At 41.8% G+C, this 17,001-nt stretch overlaps 1 protein-coding gene across 1 annotated transcript in view; it reads right to left on the minus strand.

Annotated features, from left to right (window-relative positions):
* GALR1 (galanin receptor 1) overlaps positions 1-17,001 on the minus strand; it is a 310,940-nt gene that overhangs the window by 89,828 nt on the left and 204,111 nt on the right. The window lies entirely within an intron of this gene.

Genomic DNA, 17,001 nt, shown 5'->3' on the forward strand with positions numbered 1-17,001 from the left:
ATTCACTGAGATGGCTGCGATTGCTCATGCCCTAGAAATGATGAAAGGGGATCAAGAAATTGTCTTATACACAGATTCTGCGTGGGTCTGTAAGGCTCTTACAGAATTTCTGCCCTTCTGGCACACCCACCAGTACATGTCCTCAGATGGGTCTCCACGTAAACACGTATTCCTGGTGAAATATATTGCAACATTGGTGCAAAAGTTGCCAGTCAAAACATGGGGGTGCAAAGTAAAAGGTCATATAGGCACTGCCCCATACTGGGAACAAAATGACGTAGCAGATTGCTTGGCCAAACAAGGAGCACAAGGGAGGGAGATCTGGGAAATTCCTTTGAATTTACTGGGCTCAGTTTTGTGCCCCATTGTTTGTGCCTTCACAAAATTCTGCAACTAAAATGTTTTGCTTTCTTCCCTTTTAGAGCCATGAAGTCGATGTGGATTGTGATCCTGCTCTGATCAGACATACCAAGGGAGAGAAGACTGGACCGCTCATCAGCATGATCGTTGACCAGAATCCGGTCTACTGTCTAGAGGGGGAATCCGTCTTATTGCCTGTGGCCATTGTAGGGACTGTAGGTGAAGGGATGTGAGCCACTGTGACTCCATCTTAGGAATAAGTATCCATCTTAGATTCATCTCGTCAAGACATTATTATTCTCTCTCTGTTTTAGCCTGTTCTAAGTAACCATTTGTTTATAGAACATAGCTTGTTATTCGACCTTTAACGCTTATCTTATGTTTTGGAGTTTATAGACAGAGTTCTGTGTTAAAGACGCATTTCAATGTATTGTTATGAGAACATGTCTGCTGATAACTTGTTGTTGTACCATAAGATGCTAAGACCATATTAGTACTTCCACCTGATGTATGAACAGGTTAATTTCTTGTGTTATCTTATTGCTTGTAGAATATTATAAAAGCCATGAATAAAGATATACCATTAGATCATTTCCCTGAACTCGTCTCAGTGTGCAATTCATGGGTTCAGAAGTGATTTCACAGCGCTGCGCCTTGAGATAAGGAACAACGGGGTCCGATCGTGAGAGTACTTAACCCTTACAGTTTTGGCGTAGTATCGGCAGCATGATGGCGGCAATATTCAAGGTATGTGTTTAAATTTATTTTTACCTTACCTTGACATATTGCTCGCGATCATGTGAAGTTTTTAAATCTGTGTGGGAAAGGGAGTACGGTGTGTTTTGGAAACACACACAAATAAGACTTTTAGAAAGTCTTTGCATAGTCCTAGGTGACTAAGAAAGTGTTTTGGAAACACAAAGCGTTTTTGGAAAACGCATGAAGTGTTTTGGAAACACATAGAGCATTAACGCATCAAAGTCCAGGGTGACTATAAATTTTAAGGTGTATACACAAAATAGATTGGCACGTTGTTCCGATAACTCAGGTTACTTTGCTTATCTTTCTATCGCATAGAGTAATAGTAGTAGTAGATAATTTGTTTGTGATACAAAACGTAGATGTCGTTTCATAATATACTTTGTGAATATTGTAGGTGTGGAATATTACTGAAACATACAGGTCTTAATCAGTACTTCCACATTGTTATATTTATTAGTGAAACACCATATAACTTACATCACCATTTATCTGCTACAGCAGCCTGCCCAAAACGGTATTGCGAAAGCCAGTTATGGTATAAACTTAATTGCCATTTCCCTGTACCACAAGAGTTCCTGGGGCAAACTTTGGGCCATTTTTGGGAGTTCATTCTCTGTTTTTGACGGTTTATACAATTAAAACTCCCGCAAACAGGAGCCGCCCGAACAAACACGCTGGGACTGTCTAAAGTCAGTCAGCGCCAGTCTGCACCCCTACATTTTTGAGGTCTTGTATAAGTATAATCCTGTATAGAAGTAATAAGAATATTGTTTAGTGCCTGTTAAGTGCCCAGGATAATGTAAGTAGACTATTGGTTTGATATTACAGTAAATCAGACATATTTTAGAGTATAAGAACATTATTAATGTCTCGCAGATGTTCTGAATGTGTTGTGGGTGTATTGTTTTGTTATTGTGGCAGCCACACATACTTATTAGCAAGCATGCCAGGTGCTATCGGTCAAGGATGGGAAAGGGTCAGTTATTTCGCAATGGTAAACCCAGAGTCCAGGTGCTGAGGTTAAACCTACATGTGCCAATTGTTTTCAAGGAAGGGTTAACTGTTGAAGGACTCCGGGGTCAGGTAGAAAGGGGGGGAAACAATCTTTTAGTTTGCCCCCGGTCACTGTATCACCTGGACCCCTGTGACATTTCACAAATAATGGGAAGACCACCCCCACAAGAGGATGTGCAATGTTTTTACCCCACGCTAACAGTGTCAGATAAGGGATTTTCGGCTGCAGCAGTATACCAAGCTCAGCCCGTGACAAAAAATTTGGCACAGAAGCCCGCTGCGCAGTTATCAGCTGCAAAGCAAGATAGTGCACAGACCGTCCCTATGGGGACTCTAAATACCCAGCCCCCGGTAGCAGAAAGGGATATTCCTGGAGTAGCTATGGACACTGACAAGGGACCAGTAAGGGGGGCAGAAGGGGAATCAGACTTACAAGTTACACCCCCTTCTGCATTTTTAAGGTAAAGCTGTCTAGTAAAGGGTGATCTACAGGTCAAACCCAGCAAAAAGACGAGTCTTTGCGACCATCTGTGTAATTTAGACAGAGGTCAGATAGTAAAGTGTTTTGGAAACACAAAGCGTTTTTGGAAAACGCATAACTCTGGGAGTTTACAGTTTTACTGGGAAAACATTAAACAAAGACAGTTTTGACCTCGTAGCTCTGTTACTAAGATATTGTAAATAACACTAAAACGCCCTGGTTGTATATAGTTTGCGGATGACAGAGGGGAGCTGTTTACGGTTCAAAGGAAATGCTATTTCTTTTGTTAGGCCTAAAGCAGTTGGGAAGAACTGAGAGAAAAAATCAGACCTCTGTCACTGTTCTTTTCTGTCATGTGACAAATATAAAAAATTGGTATTTGTGTATTTGTGTAAAGGTGATATTGTATATAAAGTGATTGTTTGTAATTATGTGAGGGTACATGAGAGTCTTGTACCTCTACGAACAAAGGTGTTCTATGAGTAAATCACACTGTGAGTAAAATATGTAAAATTGCAAATGCTGATGTTAAGGGTCAATGGACCCCCAGACCAAAAAGACGGGTGAAACCCTCTGTTTACAGAAAAGCGGCCGCGGTGGCAAACGGTTAATTGCCATTCTATTTTTGTTGACAGCGGTTAAGTAGTCAATCAGTGTCTGGGGTCCGTTGGCTGACAGAAACAAAGCATTTGAAAAAGTATTGTTTATGAGTGAGGTTCCGCAGTGAATCACCTCCTCACCCCTCCTTCCATACTTGTGAAGGGAAGGAGGAGTTTGGAATGAATTAAGAAATTGGGTTGAGTGTGCCAGAATATCAAAGGGAATTTGTGCATTTATTATTTGTATTGTTTATGGCACATAAGGTACTATGATACATTGTATATATGTATATAGAGTTGTTTGCCTTTTTGTTTTTTTGTGGAAGAAAATGGGTTGAACATAGCAAAGCACTGGTTTTAACATGAGTTCAGGGTTGAAGCAGAAGAAATTCTGTCTTCGGACCCAACCTAAAAGGATGCCAAGTTTCTGGCAAAATTCCTCCAGTTCCCCTAGCCCTCAGGTGCCAGCCACAACCCATATAGAGCCCCCGGAGCAAGCACGCAGACAAACACGCAGATATATCACTCAGAATATATCTCCCCGCTGTACCTTTTTCCTTTTTCACATATCTCCCCACAACCTGCTTTTTATACATAAACTTAATAGTTTTTTTTTGAAAGAGGGGAAGATAGTCCCCGCAGCTGGTCCATGCATCCCCGCAGCCAGTGCACCTACCATGGGGTAGGTCATAGAGGTTGGCTATATCGCAAACCTGCTCGTTAAATATATATATTTATATGTGTCACAGTACATCACATATATCAGGAATAATCCAAACATACCACACAGGGTGAAATATGAACACCTCCCCTGTATCCCGTACTACACCTTTTATTCGTCTATGAATAAATTTCACTCACATACCAGCAGCAGTCATCATGGATGTGTTCGTGTGTATAGGCTATCGGTCTGTTTTCCTTCGGTCCAAAACCGATGGTTAGTACGGAAAAGCGTCGGTTCAAAACCCACGCAGGCTCAGACGGGAGCACTCGTTTTTTGTAAACCTTGCATTCCATTTTTGAGATGGCACACTTTTCAAAGTAATGTTCCATTTCTTGCTGAGCATTTGTTTCTTCACTCTATTGCCCGGATGAACACATTGTTTAGCTGATATTATCCACCAGGTGGATACTATTTAGCCAGTATTCTCCCATACAGAATTCTTTTTGTTTTTGCTTCTAAATCTCCTTTCTTTGGAATCATTTTTACCCACATGCCAAAGAAAGGGACAGAGCAAGAATACATTTTAATCATCGTGGATGAGTGGAAACATTCGAATCCACAAGAGATATACTCACGCAGGAAATCATTCCTGGGTAAGGGTGTCCATTGCAAATATTCCATAAATGTAATAAAATGATTGCTAGTAGTTCTTTCCGAGATCAGAATGTCCTGGTAAAGCCACAGGGTAGTTTCCATTTGAGATTCTTATGGGAAGGGCCAGGACACCCCTTATCTTAGAAGATCTTGATCGGATAAGGGAGGGAAAAATGTCAAAGATAATTGAGTCCAAGTTGAAGGAAATGTTGCTCGCACATCTCTTCTTTCTGTTCACAGAAACCAACACATCCCTTTGGACCTCCTACCACTAGAAGTCCCGGTGATCCGGACAGCCATCCTAGTGGTGAAATCCTAACCTTTGTTTGTTGGAGAATTCCCAAGCCTGGATCCATGCCAGTCGAAAAAAAAAGGTCAAAGTGGATTGTGCGAAGCAAGGCAAGACACAGCTAAAAGCTTCAGTTGCGGACATAAGAGGTGAAGCAAATGTTAATAGAGTTTTAGACAGGAGGTGAAGCAGGTGTTATAAATCCTCGAAAAGCGAATACAGCAAAAAGACTGTTTTCTGCTCCAGGTCCTGAGAAACCTTGGACACTCTTGGGGGTGACCATGCTTCCAGTGTTCCCCCCCAACATGGATTATAACTAACTGTATATATCACCCAGAAGATTTAGGTGTCATGAAAGACATCTGTGGGTAAAGAACTAACTCTAGCCATGCTGAAAGCCATGCTAGAATGAAGACAGAAAATCGGTGAAGGTTTTACCGACAAAATGTTATTTTTAAAGTTTAAGTTTAAATATGCTTATGGTAGGAAATCATCATATTACAAATGTTGGATAGGTAGTAAAATCCAGGGGTACCACTAAAATTCCTTTTTAAGGCTACTCCTCTAAAATGGTACCCCACTTGTTTGTCTTACTGATGTCACAAGAAAGCTTCCAGCTTGCTGGATATGTAGCAAGCTGCACCCTGGGTCCAGTAGAATTCCCCTGATAGCCGTATCTTTGAATTTCACTCCTCTCTTAAAAGGTACACCCCACGTACACCTTACAAGTGTTACTAGGAAATACTCTGATAATACTCTTATTTTCCAGATCACAGGTAGGAGTCATGCACCAGATTGGTGTTTTAAGTTAGGGAACTCCACAAGAGGGGTCCAAGCCTGTCAACACACTGCCCTTAACTTCTCAATGACAGACACATACACAAGTTATCTTAAACTTCTCCCACAGCACCTCTTTCTATCACACCCCTGAACTTAACTCCACGTTACTGTAGACAAAAGACAGGGGAGGGTGTGTTAGAAGGCACAGTCTGATGATCCAAACTTTTATGAACAATCTCAGACCAACATACATGTTAGTGGTTAAACAGCAATGCTTTGAGTAGACAACCCAGGCCATTGATGGATTTAAAGGTTTGTGCTTTAAGTTAGGTAGTTCCACAAGAAGTCTACGACTTGCCAACATGCTGCACTTCCGGTAGCATCGCGGTATAGCTCCTTCTTCTGTACCCCAGACCCTTTATTCCTAGGCGCCAAGCCACCTCTATAGTAGGCCAATTGTTGTGAGGTATGACATTCTCCGGTCTCTCTTATGAGCTAAGGAGAATTTTTCAAAGGTTGCCTTTAAACCTTTGATTATACATACATCTGTTGCAAGGATATTATCTATATTATCCTTATTTAGAATCCCAGTGATGGTGTTAGTCAGCGGCCATGGTCCCAGTAGAGAGGGATATTAGGTGATAGTAAGAGAGGACACCTTCTTAAAACTAGTTTGTACCCCAGGTATCCTCTCAAAATGTATTAATAATATGGCCTGGGCCTGGTTCCCTTCTAGTACAAATTGGGAAATAGGTTGAATGAAGAGGCGAAATGATTACATGAGTATTATTGATGATGTACTGAAGGAAAATCCTGATGATATTTCCAAATTAAATATAGAAACTAGAGCAATCAGGAGCAATTAGAATTCCTGGCCGTTAAAAGCATAAGTGCTGCACTCACGGGCCTAGGTAATGTCACTAGGGGCTATGAGTGTTGCACTTGGGTTCATAATACATCCGTTGAGATCCCGGATTATTGTGAAATTATCACCCAACATAAAAAGGAGGTAGACAAGCTATCACAGGAGGCCAGGGATATAGAGTCCCCCCCCCTCTTTTTCCCTTGTCCCCCCCTACCATTCCTGACAGAAACAGGACACATAAATGAGATAGGGGACAAGGAAATGAGGCAGAAGGAACTGATTGTATATCTGTCCAGCAAGGTATTTTTTCTTGACTAGGGGTTTATTTTGAAAAACTGATTTTTGCACATTAACAGCCACATATCAGGGTATCTCTGTGCAAAATATTGTCATTTGGCATTTGGCCAAAAATCACGAAGGTTTTTGTAAGCACAGCCGTTGAGGAGCATAACATTTTAAATGCTTATTGAGTTTAAATCTGTGTATTAGCTGAGTAAATGTAGTGATGCTGTACATAGCCCTGTTCTATGGCATAATAAAAAAATAAAAAAAAAATAAAAGGGATAACTGAATATCCCAGAAAAGAACACCTCTATAAACCCTGTAGCTGCAGGACTTGAGGGAAATTAATAGTTTAATTGTACTTGGAGCACCAGTCTTATCTGATGTGCCATACCACTGCCATATACCATTTCACTTCATATGTTTTAGCGTCCTGGTGGACGAGGACATATTCCCTTGTGGGAATCTTCTGGAAATGTATCCTTCACGGCTGATGACTAACCTGGTGGATAATATCCTCCGGGTTATGTACCTTTGGGGTCTATGCAATTATGCTCCAGACCACATTTGCAAGCCCACCTGAGAGACACACCTACACATAGATCAGCCCTGCTACAGTATGTAGTTACTCGTTGGAGGCCGGTTGTAAGGACGGGTGGAGTTTACACCCAGAAGGACACTCTGTATTCAGAGTCATTGGATCCTTTACTTGAGGTCAGTGGATATGTTTGTATACAGAGAGAGAGAGAGGGTTTCTTTTGGTCTCACCAAAAGGGCCAGAAGTTGTTTTACTTCGGCAGGTAAATCAATCAAGCAATAAGTTAGATTGATTGGCTGTTTTCAGCTTTAGGTTCTTGCTGAGGTAGCCATCCTAGCTTTTGAGGCTCACATGTGGAAGCGCAGGCCCTAGCCTCTAGCCCCTAGCCTCTACGGAAGAGCAGACCAGGCCCCAAGGTGGTGGCAGCGGTGGGAGCAGACCGGGCCCAGCTTTCAGTAGCCATGCCAGGTGGAACAGCCCCGGACACTTGATGGTTCTGTGCAAACTCACAGATTCCACCTAGTTCTGGCCCAGTATAGCTGGGAAAAAATAACGACTTTTAAAGGACCCCAGGACGAGAAGAACAAGTGGTCCGCAGGGGGCATCTTCAGAATATCTCTTATGTCTGTCAGCTACTCTGGCCCCTCCACGTCACCCCTGATGCTGCCACAACCCCTACTAGGCTGGCCCCTCCACAACTCTGAAGCCTGACACACGGAATGTGTCTTTAGTCACAAGCAGTTATGGCTGCCCTGGTGAATGAACATAGTCTAAGAGGGTAAAATTCACCACAGTTGGTTTTATAATATATCACTTCTTGTTTTACCTGCTACCAAAGGTGTCACCAGGGGCTGAACCTCCCTTCCGGAAGTATCAGAAATATATCCGGGTGCCCGAGTGAAGGTATCTGAATAGTACTGTGGTTGTAGCACCCAGATTTGGCCTCCTCGTTATGTTTGTAATGCAGGGGGCAATTGTAGGATTATGGCAGGTGTCCTCACCAAAAAGAACGTGGTGGAAAGCTTTGCCCTGAGGAGTTCCTTTTCCAGAAGTGTTTCAGGTCCCAGGTGTACCTCCTGAGCGATGGTGGTAGGGGATGGGAACATCATTTACCCTGGGCGGACCAACTATAAATATTACCTAAATTGTCAACACCTGTCTGCTCGAAGTTTGGGCAGATACAGAGTTATTCCAAAGGCTAGGACTGATAATGCTTTTTTGTGATTGAGCAGGAGAACAGGGTAAGGTAGTGTCACAGCATGACTATATATACATTGCTCAGCGGGACATTTGTCCCAGGTCATTTATGACTTCCACTGTTTTTTCCTGATATACACAAGGGTTCTTTTTGTAGTTTTTCTGTTTTTTAGAGTACATTGTACATTGAAAAATCAGCTATTAGAGCAGCCAGCACATACCCAAATGCCAGTACTAGTACTATGGGTACAGTGGCACTGCTAGATGGTTATTGAATCTCCAGACACATGCCACAGAGAGAGATTTGAAGATTTGGGCGGATGGGTCTGGAGTTGGTGGTATTTTTCTCCTAGTTTAAGGATATCGTGCTCATATAGAAATAGTGATCCTAATCTTTGCAGTAATACTTTACTTATGTTTTTAATGTTGTATAAGCTCAGTCGGTAGAGCATGAGACTTTTAATCTCAGGGCCATAATTGTATAAATGGAAAGGGGGCCTCGCGCCCCCCAAGGATCTAGTGCCTTATGCAATGTATCTGGAAGCTTATAAATGTGTTCAAGTGAGTTTCTAAAGACACTCCAAATGAGTAACTTGTACAGCGCTTTGAATGTATACTGAAACACCTCGAGACGCTGTATCAAATATCATCGTCTAGCCGTGTTTCACAGTAGATGTATCTTAGGTTTTTTCTGAAGGCCCGATGGTTTACGTCCATCCAAATATCTGTGAGTAGAGCGTCCCATAGCCGCGGTCCTTGGACTGCGAGTCATCGCTCCCCTTCAGAGGTGTGGCGGGACTTGGGACTTGTAGTTATTAAAAATCATGTATAAGTTGTAATTCTCTGTATTACTAGGTGTGCAGCGCTACCCCGCAGAAGCCGATCCCCCACCGTGCAGCTCTCAGCTTAGGATCCTCTTTGGAGAGGTTCAGGCCCCAGCTAGTCACTGGGACCCCTCTTTATGTCCGGATGGAGCTCTGCATGATGCGCAACTTTGGCTGGGTAGGCCACAGCGGCGAGGTCCAGGGATACGCACACCCTGAATGTGGGTACCGTACCTGGAACTCGAACCCCGCGGAAGAAGAAGGCCTCAAGCCAAGGCTGCTGCCCCGGATATGACCTCCTCCAGCATACCTAGTGAGGGGAACCACTCCTCTGGCTGCTGGGGAAGGTGAGTCCGCCAGAACCCCTCTAGCACCAACTGCCGCCCGGGAGTGGTAACACACCCCTGGAACGCAGACTGACCTACAGGACAGTTCTGAGATGACAGCGGCCCAAAATTTAGCAAATTGTGAATGAGAGCTGGATAAGCTCTCCCCTTTTCCCACTAATTTAGCGTAGTGCCCATACTGAAAGTAAGGGGGCACTACAGGTGTATCACCCCATATGTGTATATAAGATGGGTCACCATGTATATTTATGATTCATTTCATGAATCAAAGAGACGATTGAAGGGATGTGAGCCACTGTGACTCCATCTTAGGAATAAGTATCCATCTTAGATTCATCTCGTCAAGACATTATTATTCTCTCTCTGTTTTAGCCTGTTCTAAGTAACCATTTGTTTATAGAACATAGCTTGTTATTCGACCTTTAACGCTTATCTTATGTTTTGGAGTTTATAGACAGAGTTCTGTGTTAAAGACGCATTTCAATGTATTGTTATGAGAACATGTCTGCTGATAACTTGTTGTTGTACCATAAGATGCTAAGACCATATTAGTACTTCCACCTGATGTATGAACAGGTTAATTTCTTGTGTTATCTTATTGCTTGTAGAATATTATAAAAGCCATGAATAAAGATATACCATTAGATCATTTCCCTGAACTCGTCTCAGTGTGCAATTCATGGGTTCAGAAGTGATTTCACAGCGCTGCGCCTTGAGATAAGGAACAACGGGGTCCGATCGTGAGAGTACTTAACCCTTACAGTAGGGAAGCAAGTTTATTGGTGGAGTCCCATTGATAATCATCTAGTTTGGATGAATGGCGTTGCTGGGAAGATCACGGACTACCAGAACAGAGCCATGAGCTTTCACAACGGATCTTTATTGTTTATTGATTCAAGAGACACGGTTGAGGGATGCCGGAGAGTGGAAATATTCTTTCGTTATCTCCATCCTCTTGTCCAGCAACACTCATGCATCCACTCTTCAGTACGTCCCAGGGAAAATTATCTTGCAGGTGTCCCCAAAGACTAACACCCCTACTCCTACAACTTTGTCCAAAAATACAGCTGCAATCCCCTATTACAAACCAACCTCCTTGGAATGCCCAACACTGCAAGAGGAACCACCTAGTAGCCTAACGGAAAACTCAATCCCTGGAATATTGTTTAATAACGCTAAGTTTATTCATGTGCAGGTGGTACTTAATTTGTCCCAGTGGAACATGGCCGAATTCGGCTCATGTGCTCGGACAAATGTATCTTTGTTTTACTCTTCCTTGCTAGTAGATTTTTATTGCCTCCCATGCAAGCAAACTCAGGATCCATTGGCAGAACCAAACCTTCCTCCCCACAGGGGCATTTTCAGATCCAGAAAGGTAAAGGGCACGGACAGCATACTAGCATCCAACCCAGAACTTTGTGAAACTGACATGTCAATTTGGAACCAAGCCGATTTGACAGCGATTCGCCGGCATATCAGAAATGGTGAATAGGAAAAAGGTTCGGCAAGTGCTGAAACCAGTTCTGCAGGGTGTTGAGGGGCTTGCAGGGGAGGAAAGGTTTTGTTATTTAATTTTTTTTTTACGGTTTATAACATAAAGCTAGAGAGGATGGTATGGGCCAAGAGGTGATATGCACTGCGTATGGAAATTTTATCGTAAAAGACACAGATCTTACACAATGGTATTGTACTCACACTAATACTAGTGGTGGAATGAATGTACATTTTGGAGACAAGTGCAAACCTTTGCCAGTTTCCACAATTCGAAGTATAGGGATAGTGACACCACACCCAAATAGAGGGCCATTTTCTTGCAAGAAAAGCCAGTCACTGTGCACCTACCGTGACCTAATGTACATATCCTTCACAATGTCGCTGCCCGTGTTCCATCCACAAGAGGACTACTTTTAACACAATGGCGTCCATACACTCCCTCGGATACCTCGAGAATGACATGTACAAGGAAAGGCTGCACCTCCCCGAAATGCTCAATTCAAGTTCAAGGGCGATGGAAAGCACCGCACACTGCCTGCTGCACTGTCAAAGACAATAGATACGTATGCCGTTGTGATGTGTTTGAAACTGACACTCCAGTCTGTGGTCTAAACAATGACCCGGATCCCACAGCCAACGTAGCAAGGGACCCCCAACTGGAAAGTCCACGCCAACCACCTCAAGAAACCATTCCACGTGAAATGGAGGCTAACTGCCCAGTGAAGTGGTCAAAATGGAGAACACCAAGCACAAGGGTCACCTACCACATGGATGGACTGTACTGTGTCGTTACCAATCACCAGACATTCCTCTATGGGGGTCAGTCGTGTCCCAATACCCTATCCAAATTTTTGCTTCATTCCACATGAGTACAGTACTATTGGGCAAACTATAGAAACCCCATACCAGTGTTGACATCATTGAGAGTACCCCTGAGGTCCCAGATCCTAGCACATACATACCCCATGTTGATGTAAAAATGTATACTTTGTCAGTAAACCTCCACAATCAAATTAGTAATGATATGGTGAAAACCGAGGAAAGGGTAAATTAACTTTTACATGATGGGAATTTTAGCTTAGTCACCACTAGGACCTGGAGGGAAATGGGATGAAAAGGTTTTCTCATATTGCAATGTGGGGTATTGATTTTCATGACGGGCATGGTGATATATCTTGGCTGACTTCTAAAAAAAATGGCAGAGGGAGAAACTTAACATTCTAATGGATATTAGACATAAACAATTACTCACTTAAAGTGTGGCCTAGTCTCATCTGTCTCAACTGGCCACAAGGGGTCATCTGTTGCCCTGGGTGAATTGTTAATGTCTAATCGCCATAATTGTACATAGGTATAAATATATATTATGATAACAGTGGATGTGTGGTGGGGGAGAAGTTCTGATACTTTAAATAGGCTGACAGTTAGGGATTGAATTTATCTAATTAGCACTCTCCGTATTTGATATGCATGATTGCTTTGTGAAGAAGGTGGCCGGAGACGACCAATCTACTACATCTTTTGACATACAAAGCAAGTCAGGAAGAAATCACAGTGGGAAAGGTTTGCACTTTATGGTGTCACCTGGAAAAGACTGTACTCTTCCATGAATAGACAGGAGGTCGAACGAGCTAGAGGTAATTAGTTTAAACTTCAAACCTATACATAGCTAATAGATAGAACTAGGATGTTGCCCATATTTGGAAAGGATAGTAATGTCCAATCAGAGTGGGCCTCAGGGACATAAAGTTAAGGTGGAAGGAAGCTGTGACCATAAAAGGAAAGGCTATTTCAGCCAATCAGAAGCGACATCAGGATTATAAAGTCAGGGGGTCTCATCAATAGAATTGGAGAGAGATGATGAGAACTTCCCGGGCCCGGGATGTCAGAGGGATGTCAGTAAAGGGATGTCAGTAGCAAGGTAACATCAGAATCTATCTTCTCCCCTGCACTTATATACTTTGTCATAATTTGTTTTCTTAATACTTTTAGTGTGATGTGCTTATCTTGTATTTGAAACTAACTTTTATTTCCCTTACTTTAAAACTGTATATGTATGCAGTATGTTAGATAGCTAATATCTTTTCTCTAAATAAATGTGTTATGTTGAAACTTTCACTCTAATCACAGAACCCTTATTTTAACCATATATCGTATATGCGAGATATTAAAATGTAAATATAATAACAAATATTATACAAAAGCAACAATCCGACTGGTCACCAACATTTTGCACTATAAGCAGGTACTTCTCCTAAACCTTGATATCTGGTAGTTTTGGAATAGGGGTTGGACCTGAAGTTTTGAGTGACAGGCAGCTCATGTGAGGAGCTCTGACCAATCCCTATTCGGTATTGGCAGGGGGCAGGCCTCCCATATAAGCTGAGGTCACATCCTGCTAGGGGGATTCTGTTGGATTAGAGAAAGGAAAATGGTGTTTTAGGCTGCTGTTGCAGGTCGTCCCCCACGTGGGGAGCACCGAGCACGGAGGAGGACCGGAGGAGCTGTTAGGAAGTATACCTGGATAAACATTTTTAACCATGGAGATAGCGTCAGGCTCCTGTGACCAGGAGCCTGTGACTATGATTAAGCATTGACACTCAATGCGAAACGCGTCAGCTGTTTATCCCACTGTGTGCTGATACCTGTAGTGCATTTTTTCCTGTACCCAATAAAGGGCACGTCTTTTTTCAAGTTACTGGAGTGCGGCTGTCCATATCCTTATTGTTTTTGCACCTCCTGTGACCAGGACATGCACTTTGGAGAAGGTCAGTGTGAAATAAGCACAAGGAGGATTGTTGAGAGTAGTGCAGAATACTGTGGCCGGGGAACGCAATGTTTGCAGTTATGGACTGGCTGGGGGTAGTAGTCCACTTATTGACATGTGCCGTCCTTGCTAGGGCGGCAGGGAGAGGACCGAGTATCTCTGGCCTAGTAAAGCACTCAGGTAATATCAACCAAAAGACTGTGTAGCTATCCAAAATCACTGAGCCACTGGGGAGAGGTATTGTATGCCTCTGGCTTCTTGATTTGCTCCAGCAACACAACTCAAGAGACTTTTATACATTAACAAAGTACAGCCAGCAAGCTAGGGTTATTCAGAGTGATCCCTTTTTGCCTTACTGGAAGTGATGAGAAATGAATCGAACAGTTTTGCAGCAAAGGATTTGTACAAGAGAAGTTCAAGGAGGAACAATGGTCTGCAGTGAAGTTATGCAGGGGAAGAGACTGTGATTGTTGGAAGTGCATCATTTTCATGGCTAAATCTACTAAGTCAATGTTCTATAAATGTTCTGAACGTTCAATAAGTGCTATGGGCATCCCACATCTTCCTTTACCCAAACCAAGTTGTATCCCACAATAAACGCAACAAAACTACGCAAATGACTGCTTATTGTCTCAGAGGTGATATATGGTGGTCTGGTAGAAGGGTGATTTAGTGGATGTTTGTAACTCGTAGCAATCTACCGTTACATAATGTTTTGATTACTGCCCTGTATACACTTATATTGTTGACATTGAAAATATATTTTCTGTACGCATTCTATTATTACCTTATAATTTTGATTGTGCCCAGTTTATTCCTCTCTCATCTGCTGTGTAAAAAACATTTATCTCATTGGTTTGTACTGTAGCTTTTAAACTTTATCCCCTTCTCACCTAGCCTGGCGTGCTTTTATACAGTTCAAAACACCCGGGGACAGGAACGATTGGCAGTCATGTGACCACTGTCATAATGATCACATCAAAAGCCAGTCCCGCTGTCTACTGATTTTTAGCTTGGATCGAAAACTGTCTTCTACATTATGGTTTTTATACTATGAATGTGCAGTGAGCATGCTCTCAGCCCAGTGATGCATATATGCAGTGTGTGGGCATTAAAGCCCACCATTTTGTCACAGTGTATACATGTAGGGCAGTCATGAAAGGGTTAATAAAACTGTAAACAAACATTCATCATGATGTGCTTTCCAGAAGGTGCATGAATGGAGATGAATAGTACTGCATACTGTATAAGGCAAATTTAAAATGCATGTAAGATACAATGCAACAAACAAAAATTGAAGAATCATAACTGGGGCCTTAAATCTTTTTTTTGGCAACAAAGGGTCAGTCTTGTTTAGTAAAACATGAACCCATCCACTTTATTCATTTTGCTAAAACTCTCAAACACCAGGGTTGATTTACTAAATCTGGAGAGTGCAAAATCTAGTGCAGCTTTGCATTGGTAACTAATCAGCTTCTAACTTCAGCTTGTTCAATTAATCTTAGATAAAAATCCTGGAAGCTTATTGGTTTCTATGCAGATCTGCACCAGGCTTTGCACTCTCCAATTTTAGTAATTCAACCCCAGTGTGTCAATATAAAGAAAACCAGTACGGAGAGAGATATAATAGTTAGCATTGCTTACCTCCTTTGGAAAACATTAGCTGTCTTTGCCCATAATACTTAAATTTCTGCCATAGAACAATCAATCAACACAAAAAATATAGAATCCAAGGGGTCAACATGAAAGCTAGTGTTATCAAAAGAGGAAGTCAACAAAGAAATCGTACATACTGTAATTCTCCCAATATATTGTTTTTACAAGAATTAGTTCTGATGCCCCATACACATGACCGTTATTCATGTCATGGAAAAAAACAACATTTTCTCAACGTGATTCCTCTCAAGTCTGCCTTGCATACACACAATTCTGATAAAAAATGCTTGAGCAAAGCGCGGTGACGTACAACACGTACAGCGGCACTATATAGGGGAAGTTCCAGTCGAATGGCGCCACCCTTTGGGCTAATTATGCTATTTTCCTGTCTCATAACTTGCTTCTGAGCATGAGTGTTTTTCCCCCTCAATAAAGCGTACACACGACCGTTTTTCATGACGAGAAAAACGACGACGTGAAAAACGACGAGAAAAAATAGAACAGGATCTAAATTTTTAATGCCCATTTTCTCACCAAGAAAAATGCTCTGGAGCCTACGCACGGCCGTTTTTAACGACCAATTTAAAAAATTGCATTTTTCATATCATGAAAAACGGTCGCGTGTATGCGGCATAAGACAAAACATAAGGGCATGACATTTAAAACCTTGGAATATTCATAATATAAATCATCGCTCATTAGGTATAAGTCAATTAATTTGTGCAAGTGAGGCTACAAATCTAGTGGACTAATTTTGCTGCAAAGTTCATGGATAAGTAGCCCAAATCTGCACTTCACAGTGGGCATTTGGCGCCTAACTAAGCTCAAAAATCAATCAATCAATCAATCAATCAAGTACATCTTTGAGAAAGGCAACTCTCTCCCTAATCCCTAATCCGTAATGTTCCCCTTCTGCAAAAGCCAGTCATCAGTCGGCAGAGGTGAAATACATTGTCACTCCCACTATATTAAAACATGGGCATACAGTAATAACACTTGGATTATAATCACATCAATTTACCCACTACTTCTTTAAGCCAAACAATTAGCGAAAATTTAGCATACTAATATAATTGCTTATTTTGTAAAATATTTTTGCACAGAATGCATTGGTGTTTCAGATATCAGAGGTGATTGCTTTGAAAACGTTGTGTACTAAAAGTTGTAGTTGTTTTAATTCTATAGCTGCCATTTCTTTGCAAGCTGAGTATACTGAACCTTCTACTTACTCTAAAAAAAATAAAAGTCTTTTTTTTCTCACACCATTGGTGAACAATACAGTTGGTCAATAAACTTTTTAACCTCTACTCCATCTTTTAACTTCTGACAATAAAAGTACTACTGTATATAAGGAAACAATCAAAGTTATAGTTTTTCACCGGATTACAGCTAAAACTTTCTTACAGTTAAAACTTTTAACTTTTTCAT

The sequence above is a fragment of the Rana temporaria genome, chromosome 5, assembly GCF_905171775.1.
Source record: "Rana temporaria chromosome 5, aRanTem1.1, whole genome shotgun sequence".
NCBI classification, from domain to species: Eukaryota; Metazoa; Chordata; class Amphibia; order Anura; family Ranidae; genus Rana; species Rana temporaria.